The 14,474-nt window shown below is 36.1% G+C and overlaps 1 long non-coding RNA gene across 3 annotated transcripts; it reads right to left on the bottom strand.

The window, feature by feature from the left end:
- Positions 1–2,740: 2,740 nt before the first annotated feature.
- Positions 2,741–13,366, bottom strand: LOC149182964 (uncharacterized). Of its 3 annotated transcripts, none has more exons than XR_016257660.1 (5): positions 13,248–13,366; positions 3,563–3,712; positions 3,310–3,396; positions 3,124–3,216; positions 2,741–2,951 (listed from the first exon to the last, which is right to left on the bottom strand). It is a non-coding gene; the product is annotated as an uncharacterized LOC149182964 (long non-coding RNA). The 3 variants fall into 3 exon arrangements; XR_016257658.1 differs by having other exon boundaries at positions 3,588–3,712; XR_016257659.1 differs by having other exon boundaries at positions 3,599–3,712.
- Positions 13,367–14,474: the final 1,108 nt, after the last annotated feature.

Below are 14,474 nucleotides of genomic sequence, written 5' to 3'. Positions count from 1 at the left end.
ACTGCTCTAGCCTCTGTCACTTTGATCTCTGACTGCATCCGTGCTGCTGCTGGTTCTATCTCCCAGCATTGCATCCGCACTGCACCTCCCAACTGACCTCCCTGTTGGGATAGAAACACCCTCTAATGCTGAAGCTCTACCTGCTGCTAACAAGTGCTCCCTCTCTGACATCTGCGCTACTGCAACATCTCCATGCATCTCGCACCATTGCACACCTCTCTATGCCACCTAGCACTGTGCAAAACCCTTGTGCCTCTCACATTGCTACAGCCTGCTAGCTATGCGCTGTCCTGGGATTCCCTGCACTGTCGCTCTCTCTGCCGCTCCATCCGCATCTGTCTCTACCCAATCAGTCAGTTCCTGCTACTACACATCGAGGCTCCCGTAGCAAGGTCTCATCCAAGAGGTTGGGTACCTCAAGGATCCTGCCCCTCCTCCTTGGGACAATCAATCCACATCACCCCACCTCCTACCTGGAGGTATGCTTGCATGCGATCCTTCAGCCCATCTAGCTCGAAGTTTCCCCCTACTGAAGGTCTCTGGATGAGTAGATGTCTCTACTCTATCTCCTCTCAGCTTCCCCTGTTGTGGCTCCTCCACAACCTCCTGAAGCTGTTGCACCAATCGTGGCTCCTCCACAATCGTCTGCGACTTCTTCTGGCTCTGCATGTTGAGAGGTAATATACGCTCCCTCTCAACCACCAAGTCTCCATCAGTTGCCTCGCTGCTCAAGGCTTTGCATGCATCTTGAACCTCAAGACACTACAACAAAACCAGCGATTTGCGCCAGATTTAGCGCCAGATTTTAGTGCATTTTTTTTGTAATTGTGATGAGCAACCTGGCGCTAAATCTGGCTCTATTGTACAATTTTTAAAGCGTCATTTTTTGCACCTGATTTTGCATCCTTTTTCACGCTAGATTTTGCATCATTTTTTACACCAAACTATGCATCATTTTTTGCGTCAAATTTTGAACCAAGATTTGCATCTTATTTTATGACAAGTTTTGCTTCTAGTTTTGTGTCATTTTTTGCATCTATTTTTCATTCTCTTTTTCTTCCTATTTTGTGTCATTCTTTGCTTCCATTTTTGCACCATCATTTGCATCAAGTTTACACTGTATTTTGAATCCAATTTAACGTCTTTTTATGCATCCATTTTGTGCCAGTTTTTGCATCTAGTCTTACGCCAGGTTTTGTATCTAGTCTTACACTAGTTTTTGCTTCTATTTTTGCACCAGCTTTGGTGCCTATCTTTGCACCATGTGTTGAATTTGATTTAGCACCAAATTTTGCATCCATTTTTGTGCCCATTTTTGCATCTTTTTTTTACATCCACATTTGCGTTTGATTTGTCTCCACTTTTCCCATCTCATTTTGCACCATATTTTGCGTCATTTGTTTCATCCAAGTTTGCATCATTTTTAACACCATCTCTTGCATCTAATGTTACATCATTTTGAGCATCCAAATTTGCATTTATATTTGCATCTTATGTTGAGTCATGTGTTGTGTCCACCTTTGCATCTTATTTTGTGTCTAATGGTACATTCAATTTAGAGTCATTTTTTACGTCTACTTTTGTATTTGTTTTTGCACCAAGTTTTGCATCCAATTTTAAGCTATTTTATGCCCCTTTTTGCACCATTTTTTTGTATCTACTTGTGTCCAATGTTGCACCATTATTTACACCGACTTTTTCATCCAATTTTGCATTTTTTTGGTGTCTAGTTTTACATCGTTTTCACCATCCAAATTTGCATCTTTTTTTGCCTCATTTTGTGTCCACATTTGCATATAATTTTGTGTTTGAGTTCGAGCCTAAATTTGCATGTGATTGGGAATCATTTTTTACATCCAATATGGCATCCTTGGTTTCACCTTTTTTCAGCCCCATTTTGCATCTTGTTTTATGTCTTTTCTTACATCTTTTTTTTTTTTCCTTTTTTGCACCCAAGTTTGCATCCCAAATTTACACCATTATTTGCATCATCATTTGGCATATTAATTTGTAACGTTTTTTGCTTCTTTTTAACGCTCAACTTTGCATCTTATTTTACATCTAGTTGTTGTCTTTTTTTGCATCTAATTTGGTGCCCATTTATGTGTCCTTGTTTTTGCCCAATTTGATATCCTTTTGTATGCCATGTTTTGTTCCCTTCTTTGTGTCAACTATTGCACAATTTTTCACTTCTAATTTAAAACACTTTGTATGTCAATTGTTTGCATTTTGTATTAATTCCTAGTTTAACATCCAATTTTACTTTCAATTTTGCATCCATGGTTACATCCGCATTTGACTTCTTATATAGAGTATATTTTTCTTTACATATATGACCCCCTTTATAGATTCATAGTGAAATATATGATAGTTTCTGAATATCATTAAAGCAGATATCACAATTCAAAATCATTTGTAAAGAAATTTAAGAGAAATTGACAACATCCATCCAAAAAAATAACAATGTGTCATTAACAATTTTCAAAACATGTATAAAATAGCAACATAATACTAATAAAATCAGTATTATTTTTAATCAAAACAAGTAAAATTCAAATATGATTAACAAATCAAAATATTTCATGAATATCATTATTCTACGATAAATTAACAACATACATAAATCAAACTCATTGTATGATTACAAAAACAAAATGTCTCATTGATATAGGGTAAATTCACAACACCCATCTAAACATAACAATGTCATTCTACACAATAATTTCTTCATAAAAAACAATGCATGTGCATGCCTAGCTACCACCACCAAGATCATCCTCATGATCATCTTGACCATCCTCATTACTCTGATCCACATCATCACCAACACCGCAACTATCATCATCATCTCCTCCTTCACCACCATCACCCTCATCCTCATCCTCATCATCTCCTGATATATGTTGAACATAATTTGGATCATCGTCTTGGCAATCATTACCTATAGCATTCTGACAAAAAAAATCAATATTACATGTTAGTATTAATTACATAACACAACGCATGTTTTTGTTATACAATGTTAACCATAAAATGAGGTAAGATATAATATCTAATAGTATTAAAAAATAAAATGAAAATATGGTTTAAAAGTATATTAGAAATCCAACTAAGATTACATACCATAGAGTCCATCCAAACAACAAATTCAACCCATCTCTTTTGCTGCAGCACCTCCTTTTCCAAATGATTTGGAGGTCTTCAATATTTTAGTTCCTATCAATCAGTAAATAGGGAGAAATTAGATAACAATGACTTTCTTCTAGTACAAAATTTATTAAAAAAATATCACATGTTTAATATACTTACAAAGGTTGTTATCAGTGCTTTTAAACCTTTCTGGCCACTACGATGAGTGACTTTTGTCTTGGTTAACCTCACCTTGGATGCCTTGTCCTTAAACATAAACCAATTCAATTTATTTTCACACAAATACATGTCTAAGATACTTATAAGTATTAATACATTCTAAATAATGTTTAATGAAAAATTCAATACCTGAATTTTTATTTCATATATCTTATTTATAACATTTTAATGATTACAATAATACTCTTGTTACCAGATATTGTCAGAAGAAATCTTACAAGACCGCTACCTAAGAACATTGGACAGTTGAATGCATTAGTTAACATGTTTGAAAAATTCTATCTTCAAATCTAGATCCATCTCATGTGATTCCCGTATGTGGTATAAATTGTCTTGAAGGTACCTACATCATTCGACACAAAGCTATTCAGCACAATCGTTAACAAAAAACATCACAACTGCACAATATGAACGGTGCATCAAAATTGGCATTCACACGTCTAAGGTCTTTTTGGCATATCTGGTGTGGGTATAAAAGGTTTCCATTAAATCTCGTAAGCCTTTTTAACTATTATAAATAAACCACTAAAGTAAAACAAACAAATCAGTTATAAGAACTGAAAAGAAAGCTTGAAAAAAGATTAACATTTTCTAGAAGGCAAACACTAGAACACACTTCAAAATACTTTTCCTAAAATACTTCTTCAACCTAGCATCAAATTTGAAGGGCATGGTCATATTTCAATATGAAGTCATACTATATTTTCAACCCTTCTATGTTGGCAAGTTAAAACTAATGTTCCACCAAGACTCCGGGATAGGGAGATGCATGTCTGGGGTGATGCACAGGGGGGGCGTGTGAGAGTACCCTCAAATTTTAGGTAAAATTAGGGGGCAGGGGGATATGGGGGTATATAATTTTTTTAATATATATATTTTCAATAATGAAAGCATAAATACATTGATCCGTACATGATTGAATTAAATAATGAAATACACTGATCCATACTCATCATTCATACTAATACATACATCATTCATTCATACACCATGAGATTCAATAATGAACTAGATTGATCCATATTCATCATTCATTATTCAACATTCTAGAATCTAAATTGATTTAAAAATTAAATTCATCATTCATCATTCTAGATTATAGATTCTAAATTGATTTAAAATTTAAATTCGTGATTCTAGAATCTAATTAGTACTAACCAAAATAGACTATAGTAGATACTTAAGCCTGAAGATTGGAATAGTAAATTGATATAACTCAAACTCAAAAAAAGTAAAGAGTGAAAGTCAAAGAATCAGTCTAAGGTCATCCATATCTAAAGTCAAGACTCGAAAGTTAAAACTGACGATTAAAAATGGCCAATGAGCATTTTAGGAGTGCCATGGAGGAGGAGGTGCAACAGTTAACTGGTAAGTCAAATAGTGCTGCGCAGCAAGCTGAGTAGACATAAGCTTGGTAACTCGAATGAGTGAGTTAGAGATTGCAAATTAGTTTAGGTTTTGATATTTGTTATGTGTTGTTCTTTTTAATTTTAATTTTTTTTTATGGTTGTTTTATAATTTTTTTTAATTTCTATATTACAACAGTTACTAGAAAAAAAATTAGTTAATTATTATGTTTAGCACAATTGCAAGTCGTGTGGTAGTACTAAAATAGGATAGATAAACAGCACTGTTTTTTATAATCACTACATAGTCGAATTCCTATCAATCTTATGTGGAAATGATGTAGCTTGAAGTATCTAAATGCAGTACCAAAGTAGAATTGATACCAATAACCAAACAAGGCAGTGACAGCACAAACAAAATTTGTTGTAGCATCAAACTACAGAACTGTATTATCTAAATTTTTTCCTGGTAGCACTCTCATTTCCGTAAAATGTTTTTAATTCCAATGAACAAAGACTTGCCTGACTCGATAACGAAATTGTGTTCCTTTGACATCAAGGATTTAGAAAAGAATTTAAAAAGAACCAATCATAGTAGAAGGATCATTACAGGATCTAAATACTAAAAAATAATCACCATAAAAGAACACTAAACATTAAAAGTTAAAACTAAAGATTGGAGTATCTAAAGAACAGAACCTAATTATTGACAAAAACTAGACATTAAATGAAGGATCGTGGGATCTATGACCCAGTGCCGATAAGAATACAAAATCAACTTCTGCATTCCCCTCATGACCCATCTGGATATGGACTTAAGGAGACCAGAACCAATCTTAATAGATTAATTACAGGATGTAACTGCACAAGCCTAGTACTCCATGAGTCTATCCCCCATCTGCTTATACTAGATATAAACAACACGTTTGTAGAAAGTTAGAAAAATACATTGTACAATCAGGTTGAACTCAATACAGATTCAATTGGACCTACAACACATTCCAGCCACAAAGCTGGAAAGAGCACAATAAAAATAAAAGCAAACATTGAATCTTATCACTGTTGTGGATTTTGTCCTTAGAATGACATGAGACATTCCAAATATGATGCCCAATCTGATATGTTGGCTCTTCTAGCATGGATGTAAAGAGAAAGCAATTACAGTACTTGATCTGTTTTTTATAATATAAGACTATATTTTGCTAAGAAAACAAAGGTATACAAAAAAGCCCACATGCATTACATATCGAATATCATTCCTTCGGGAAAGCCCTAAAAGCCAAGTGTATGTGGAGACTAATATCAAAAGAGGACCTCTGGAATCAGATTCACATTCAGAGATATATTGAGCCCAATTCAGCAGAAGACTGGATTGGAAACCCAAACAAGTCAATCAACAATGCATCCATATTATTGAAAGTACTAACTATAACATTCCCTTTAATAGGCAGATTGCTGGCATGGAAGGTTTGCAATGAGGCTAAGGCGAAGATCAGTATAGACCCATGGATAAGTAGTGGAGCTGAGTACAAGCTACCAGAAGCAGTGATAAACTCTCTTCAATCTAGACCAGGCAGCTGGACCAAGAAACTCCTCCATTTGCCAGCAGGATTGGAATAGCGCTGAACAGAGAGACGACTCAAAGGCCAAGAAAATATTCAATCAAAAGGATTTATAAACAAATCAAAAGTGTGCCATGCCTATATAAAAGACTCTGACTCTGATGATGAACATGTCTGGTCTAAAATCTAGCCTTGGGGATTTACACTCCAAAGTTAGGATAAGAATCGTGTACCCTGGACAGACCAGAATGCACACTCTCATGGTGGAAGCGCATCTGGATAAGAACCTTTCAAAAGTTCATTATTTACATGCAGTTGGCAATCTTAAATAGAGCACCCACATAGGAAGTTCTTAAGAGAAGAAATGGATCAAGTCCAAGCAAATGTATCATGTGTAAAAGAGTTGAAAAGAACATAGACCACTTACTGATATTCTGTCCTTAATAAAGGAAATCTGGATGGTTTGACAAGGATAAAGGACTGTGGACAAGGAGGTTATGCTGAAGAGTGCTCTAAAAAGTGGTAGCAAAACTCAGTCCTCAAAGGCCTTCCTCTAATAGTATCATGGGGAATCTAGAAAGATAGAAATGTTGAAATCTTTGAAGACAGGTATATAACTCTTTCAATGTGCCTTCCAAGGTCAGTCAATCTTCTCAAACTTCAAAGCTTTTTCATCAACCCCAACATAGAAAAAGTTGATTCGTGCTCCTATGGACAAATCTGGAAAATGGGGATTACTTTGATGGAGCTAGTCAAGGTACCCCCCAAAAAAGGGAAGCCATACGTGTTCTCTATCTCAATAACTCTCACTGTATCAGATTTAAAACAGATTTAGGTGAGGATCAAATAACTACACCGAGCTTATTTCCCTAACAATACTCTAAAAGCTAGCAGCCCACAGTGGCATTTAAAAAAATACCAGTGTTTGTTGGCTCATTGTTGTTAGATAGTGTACCCCAGATCATCTTCTACTAGGTTGGAGCACACATGGCAGATCTGGGCACCTTATATTACAGCAGCATTACACAAATACATGCAGCGTTAAATTCCAAACAGCATAATGATCTGTTGGTGAGAATGCAGCAATAAATAGACAGTAGGAGCACATCACAAATTTTACTATTCCAGCAATAAGGGCACACACATGCATGTATGGACCAGCCATAAAAAGAATAAGATAATTTTATCATTATACTTCAGGTTAAAGATAAAGTGCTAAAGTTAGATGAGTCAGTTCTGTTTTATTTTTCAGTCTTTCTGAATTCATTTTTTATCAGTTAGATAGAGCACAGATCCAGAGATCTAAGTAATATATCTATTTTTATAAACCCTAGGTGTCACTTATAAGAAAGAGTGAGAGTGTGGATCTGTAATAGGGTTAGTTTCAGTTCTTACACAAAATCCTTTCTAGCAGATTTTTATTCAGCAGTATTGGAATAGCAGTAGCAGGTGTTTTTGACATTGATCTGTGTGTTCCAATGTATGTATTCCAACTGTGTTTGTAGATTTTAGTGAGATTCAGATTGCAGTTTTGATTAGCTTCTAAATTTAGACAGTGTTAGTTTCCACTAGAAGAAGAATCTGTTTACAATGAGTTAGACAAAAATTCATAATGGTATCAGAGAAAGGTTTGTTGAAACATTCTAAAAATCCTTGAATAGATAGTAGGACTGCTACCTATGAAAGGGAGCTGTCAGGAGGCTCCAGGGATCGGATGATGTGATCCATGCTTGAGAAAAGCACAGTGAAGTTTCAAGTTGTCGGGTTCTTTGTTAGGCTGCTGATCTGTCTTAACTTTCGTTTAGGCGATATTCCAATGCAGTAGTATGGCTACAGTCAATCTCAAATACATGGACAGATTGGAAGGTCCCTCTTAACTTCATCCCAGGGAAGTCTCAGGTAACCAGCCTGCATCCATCTTAACTACAGATCTTCCAAGCATTTGGCGGGATCAAATTTCTTTTCACTCTAAAAGAGGTTTGCACCTCAATAGATTTGATCCCTCTCGACACTCAATAGATCTGGAGTTAAGATGGATCTAGAGTGAGAAATTATTCTTACATAAGAATACCATTAGCAAAACCATGGGTTGTCAAAACCACCAACAATAAATTGACTATTTTACCTCAAGTTTATTTTAATTATTAATTTTATTTTTTATTTTATTTTTTTTTAATTTTATTTCATTTCCATTTTATGCAATTTGACTGAGTCAAAATGTTTACATATCAAGACACGACATTACAACATCTCTTCCATACCAGGCTGGTGAGCGCCTCTAGGCACAAAGATATTGTTGGAGTAGGATTTGTCTAACTTCATTGAGAAACTGGTTGTAGAGCCTCCCAAACCTGTGTAATTAGTAAATCATAAAAAGAAGATGGCCAAGGTCAAGTGAGTCATACTTGAATCTATGAAGGATCATTAGATCCCTCACATCACCAAAAAGACCACAATAAAGTACATGTTTGATGCTCTAGTCACTCTATCAGAGTGAGAACAACAAACAGAAGACATTGCTAAGAAATAAGCTTAATCCCTGCAAATGAGTAAAAGGATATTGTAGTTTCCTACTTAATGAAGATTATTGATCTCCATGATCAGCTTGCAGCAATTGAGAGGCGGTGAAGGGTGAAAAGCTAGTACTCATTGCATTAAATAGGTCCTGTTCTTTTTGGAAACTTTTTGGCTATGACATCTAGGCCAAAAAAAAGTTAAAACTTCCCATTTTGAAGAGGCTATGGAATGACTTCAACTAGAAGGAGCAGAATGTTGTCCCCATTAGTAAGACGAAGAAGGGCAACAAGAAAAGAGGAACTAAGAAGTATTAAAAAGGGAAGAAAGAGAAGCCAGGTTCTTGTAACCAGGGAAGGAAGGACTTGAGCCACATCGAGTGCTTCAAGTGTCAAATGTTTGGGCACTTCGCTTCCAATGTCATCAAAAGAAGGGGAAGGGAAAGCAACTTGTAAAGAGTACAAAAGCATCAGCTCAAGTGGATGAGCTTTCATCCAATCTCGAGATACACTTCTCAATGGTCTCATGCCTGTCATCTGACATCATGTCTGATGTGGACTGGTATGTGGACAGTGGAGCCTGCAAACATACAACCTCTAACAAGAGTACCTTTAGTAGAACTTGGTGATGATGCCACATATCCAGTTGCAAGAGTGGGATCCATCAAGTGATATCCTTAAGCTTACTAAGTTAATGATGTTTTGTATGTACCTAGCTTAACTAAAAATCTCTTTCCAATTTCAGTGATGATAGATCCTACATATATGGCTAACTTTGAAGATCAACAAGTCCTCATCCTAAATTGCAAGGGAATCCTATAAGAACTTTAGGGTATGATAGTGACAACATGTGTGAGCTTTGACAAAAGAGACTAGGTCACTTGCACTAGTGAATGTTGCCAATCTTGAAAAACATGGTGTGGGCATTGCCAATCTTCAAGGCTGAGAAGAAAGGTGTGTGCAAAGGTTGTGCACTTGGCCAGCATGTAAAGTATGTTTTCCTGGCAGTAAACATAGGTCAAGAGGGGTTTCTGACCTAATCAACTCAAATGTATGTGGGCCCATCTCTTCAACTTCCTTATCAAGTAACATTTACTATGAATATTTTATTGATGATTCTTCTAGGAAGTCCTAGACATAATTCACAAAAACCAAAGGAGTTTGATACCTTTTGCATGAAATCAAGAATCAAGAAAATGTTGATAGTTCCCTACAACCCTCAGTAGTTTGGGGCCTTGATTCATGATCTAGTTCTGCTCATGTGTCTCTGTGTATAAACATGTCTCATCATTGTCTATATTTTGAATAGGTATCCTCACAGAATTTTGAAGGATAAGACTGGAGGAATTCAGAAGCCTCAAGTAACACATCTTTGAGTTTTTTAGTTGTCCTATCTACATTCATATTCCATATGGGAAAAGGACCAAGTTGGAACCTTCTAGTTTGAAGGGCATTTTTGTAGGTTAGAGTGAAACCTCAAAAGCTTATAGAATATACATTCCATCTCAACATAAAGTAGTTGTGAGTAGAGATACCAAGTTTGAAGAAAATGCATGGTCCTCTAAGTCTCAAGAACCTCCAATAGTGACCATGGAGGCAGAAGAGCTTGGTATCCCAAAAACAGATCTGCAGAAATAAAAAAGATCATGAAACGCATACTTAGATCAGCAAGCTTTTGGAAGTGCAAGGGGTGCCTCTTTACCTTCAAGTTCAGCTAGAAAGCCTAGATGGCTAATCTAGACATTAAAAGAGGCAACAGAGTAAGTTGGTGCTCCAACTACTTCCCTTCAAATAAGCCACCCTCCTAAAAAGTTCCCTAGTTATGTTGCACTGATATCTTTCATTATTGAAACAAAACCTTCTAGTAACGGCAGTAAGGAAGCAAGTACTGCAAAATGCCATGATGGAGGAATACATCTCCTCCTAAAGAATGATGGGTAGGAGATAGTGCCTAGACTAGTGGAGAAGTCAGTATTTGACTCTAGTTTTTCTTACAACAATCATGCATGGTTAAGCATGCACTAGATAGCAGCATATAAAACTGCAAAGCTCGGTTTGTGGCTGGACGGTTCTCCCATTAAAAAGGAGTTGACTATGAGGAGACTTTTGCTCTTGTTACTAAATATACCTCTATCAGATTTACTATGTCTTTCACAACAATCTTCCATTGGATTTTATATCAAATTTATGTAAAGACAACATTTCTTAATAGGTTGATTAAGGAGTTATATGAATAAACCAACCAAGAGGCTTTTAGGTGAATAGGCTTGAGACCCATGTTTACAAGTTGAAGTAGGCCCTTTATGAGTTGAAACAGGCACCATTTGCATGGCACTCCAAGATCGATGAGTAACTTTCAGATTTGGGTTTCACTGAGACAGATGCAGATTCTAATTTTTACAATTTGGTAGATCATTCTAATCTGCTTGTTTTAGTCCCATATGTAGACAATCTTACACTCACAGGAAGTTAAAAGGAATCCACAAACTGGTGCAGGGAAAAATTGGCAAGAGAATTTGTCATGACTTGAAGCACTACTTGCTGGCTCTAGGGGTGTAGCAAAGTGCAGGTGAAGCGTTCCTTGGATAGAAAAAGTATGTAATTGAAATTCTTAGAAGATTTCAAATGATGGACTACAAACCCATGGCTACTCCAGTGTATGCAATTGAAATTCTGATGAGATTTCAAATGATGTACTGCAAACCCATGGCTACTCCCCTGTGGTAGTAAATCCATTGTACTTTGCTGATTCTAATTCAGATTTGATGAACATCTGTATACAGGGAATTGATAGGTTTCCTCATGTACTTAGTTAACACAAGGCCTAACATTTGTTTTGCAGTCAACACTTTCAGTACATGGTGCAGCCTAGGCAAGTTCATCAGGTTGCCACAAAACACAAGTTCTAATACTTGGAAGGGGGCAGTGCATTTTGCACTGAGATATGTTAGTGATGCAGCTTTTTATTCAATGATAATGGAATAGCATTAACAGGGTTTCTCGAGAGTGATCTACATGTTCTGTGCATGTTTTCTAACTGTGTCCGTTTATAGGCTCAAACGAAATTCAGATTACAGTTTCGATTAGCCTTTAAATTCAGACTGTGCTACTTTCCTGTAGGAGAAGAATCTGTTAAACAAGTGTTACTAAATTCATCAGTTGTTAGTAATTAGTAATTAATTGGATGAATGGCAGTAGTAGAAGATGAAATCAAACGTTCTGTCCGTTTTTATTTCAGAGTGCTTTGAACATGTCTACAAAGAATTAAATGGTGAAGCAGACACCTTGAGGAAGGAAGGACTCAGTTGGCTGAGGGTTCAAGGTTATGAAGTGAAATCAAGGATTGTCATATCTTACACGAACATATTTCTGCATCCTCGAATGGGGATTCTTATGACAGTCAGTATTCTGAAGATGATCCAAGTGCCTCAAAAGAAGAATTCTGAATTTTTGACAGTCTAACAGCAAGATGAAACTTGGTTCAGGCTAACTAACGCAACCTTCAATCCACATGCTCTCGACCCTTGATTATGGCAACTTTTGACCATTTAGAAAATACAGTGTTGGACGTTACAAATTTTGACCTACTTCGGCCACCAATAATGATTCAGAGTTCTTTAATTCAGCCGCGACTCTGAATAATTTCTCTAAGTACTGCAATTTCTTTGATGCAGGGTAGATTGGCTACATGTGATTTGTTTCCACTGGCACACCAATCCGCTCCAGTGGCCTCGTCCCTTTATGTGATGTTCACAATCGTCATAGTTTTGACCCTTGGCCCACTACCAAAATAATAAAGGATCGACTTTGCATTTCAGGAAGGGATTCATCTCTGCTCACAACAGTGATAGTTTTGACCCTTGGCCCACTAACAAAATAATAGAGAATCGACTTTGCATCTTAGGAAATGATTGATCTCTAGTTGGTCTCCTGAACTTGACTGTGAATCTAAAATAATTAACTGGAAAATAATAAACCAATTTAGGGTGATATCCAGTACCACCAAAGATGGAAAATGTTAGTTAGGGTGAAAAGAATTCTTATAAGTTACTACAGCTTTAAATTTTGCAAATAAAAATTAGATATGCTGTCAAGAATCAAGTTACAGGACCCTTCAATCAATATCAATGCCTTCTTCAGGCTTAGCAAAGAATGTATATTTTCGTTCTGATATTTCTCGAAGCTTAAAGCATTTACAGAATGTATCTCTTTATACTCAGATGAAATAAAAGATTAGAAAAATTGAGGGAAAATATATCAATATCAATCGATATGTAAGCCAATAAATGCGCCAAAAAAAACACAGATTGAAAAAATATGCCTGCTGTGAGTCTGTGAAAGCAAATATAAGCAGCAGCTCTTCTGGAAAATGTGAAGCGGAAATACAAAACAAAAAAGACATCGTGATAAGAGAATATGGGTTGAGAGGGACAAAAGAAATCAAGGCTTAGACTCACCTCTATCCGATTGCATATGAGGATCTGAACCAGCCGCATCGGTTATCCAAAAATGCACCTTTGTCCGTGCACCGATCAAGTCAATCCGCCGCCTGGAAAGAAAAATAGCACAATGCAAAGGGGCTGCGGCGTAAAAGGCCCTCCTGAAACCCCTCGGAGAAGGATATATCTGCGGACCTGAAATCCTACATCCGATATAACAACCCATTTTAAGATATAAATGTTTTAAAAGGTTAAAGAGCATTGTCGCCGACCCTGAAACCCTACATCGTATATAGAACTAGCATTTGCACAAACCGGTGCAACGTCATAGAAGTAGTGGGATATGGAAGTAGGTTTGTGCAACGTCATAGAAGTAGTGGGATATGGAAGTAAGTAAAAGTAATATTTTAGTAAAATGTTAAATATGTGTTGTATGAATTAATAATTTTATTATATAATTAATAAAAGAATTAATAGAGAAGGGTTATTATTTTAAAATTTAGGATATAATTATAAAAAAAAAATTGAGAGGAAATATTAGTTTTAAGATAAAAAAAAAATTAATTAAAAAGAGCGATAAATTTTAGGTTTAATTCTAAAGCCTCAATGCGAAAGGATTATATTAGAACATCCTAAAAAGTCTTTTAAGAAAAATGGCGATTAAAACCTTTTCCAAATAAATTTTAAAGGTTTAAAGCATAAATATAATAAAAGCCGGCATATATATGTAAATAGTAATAAAGAGGTCGACCCCATAAAACTACCACGTTGCGTATTGGGATCTCGCGAGTGGCGTTTTTGTTTTATTGTCCATGACCAAACTTCCGAAGCCTCTAACTTGCGACTTTATTTACACCATATCCATTCAATTTAATTATTTACACCATAACCATTGTAAATTTTAATGTCCATGACCAGACACACGTCTTTAAAACTTGTGATATGAAAGGCGTGGCATGGCAACTGTGATATTATATTAAGGTGTGCTATGATGGAGCAGTCGAGTCTGCAACACGTATTGCAATCGGAGGTTTCAAAGTGACAAGGCTTCAAAAGTTGAGATATGGCGGATGCGATATTAATGGCCAAATGTGGAGAATTAATGGTTTTCGATAGAATAAACGCATTCATTATTACTAACGGTTTCTTGAGATTTCGCTCATAAAAGTCTTGGATTATTATGTAATCGGTTATTTGCTAAGTTATTCGCTCTGAATGTTAGTTACTCTCACCCTTGTGTTTCTC

The sequence above is a fragment of the Pinus tabuliformis genome, chromosome 3_2, assembly GCF_031772625.1.
Source record: "Pinus tabuliformis cultivar Carrire ecotype Pingquan chromosome 3_2, CPIR1, whole genome shotgun sequence".
Taxonomy (NCBI): Eukaryota; Viridiplantae; Streptophyta; class Pinopsida; order Pinales; family Pinaceae; genus Pinus; species Pinus tabuliformis.
The sequence above is the reverse complement of the archived record's forward strand: the minus strand, read 5'-3'. Positions and strand labels throughout refer to the sequence as shown.